The sequence below is a fragment of the Euprymna scolopes genome, chromosome 27 (assembly GCF_053919585.1).
Source record: "Euprymna scolopes isolate OS-2025 chromosome 27, ASM5391958v1, whole genome shotgun sequence".
Classification (NCBI taxonomy): domain Eukaryota; kingdom Metazoa; phylum Mollusca; class Cephalopoda; order Sepiida; family Sepiolidae; genus Euprymna; species Euprymna scolopes.
Genome location: NC_136508.1, coordinates 75,857,534 through 75,857,974, shown reverse-complemented (window position 1 = coordinate 75,857,974; position 441 = coordinate 75,857,534). Strand labels below are relative to the sequence as shown.

The 441-nt window shown below is 37.0% G+C and overlaps 1 protein-coding gene across 5 annotated transcripts in view; it reads left to right on the top strand.

Moving 5' to 3' along the window:
• The window catches only part of LOC145248920 (cell adhesion molecule Dscam1-like), a 401,357-nt gene extending 401,252 nt beyond the window's left edge, over positions 1-105 (top strand). For 4 of the 5 annotated variants that reach the window (XM_080110708.1, XM_080110707.1, XM_080110706.1 and 1 more), the window contains one exon: positions 1-105. This exon is cut by the window's left edge and continues 151 nt beyond it. The gene's annotated coding sequence lies outside the window, so the exon portion shown is untranslated. The other variant, XM_080110705.1, reaches the window with a different exon arrangement.
• Positions 106-441: the final 336 nt, after the last annotated feature.

Below are 441 nucleotides of genomic sequence, written 5' to 3'. Positions count from 1 at the left end.
GGCCTTTCTTTACAACGTCTGTCCTGTGGACTACCATTCAGATGGAGTTACATCCCTTGGATGTAGATATCGCCGTATATGTGTACCGTGTATTTATTAACGATGGAGCCAAATCAACCAAATCAACATGCACAGGTTAATCATGAGCCAATATGTGCAAGAGTTGTTACCGGATCTCAAACCATGACGAATAAACTCCCACAATGCCTCTGCTCAACTTCGTAAACGTTTGTTCGTTTACTTTCAGGAGTACTTCATTTTCTTATGGAGCTTCATTGACGTTAGGAAATATTTCAGCTTTTTTTTTTGTGACATAAAAAGCTTTAGAATGAACACACCGACGTATATCCCTGTTATTGATATGCATATCGTTCGCCCTTGTTTATTTATTCTTGTTAATATTGTAATGAAGACAAAGCAATCATTTATTTAAATGAGAAC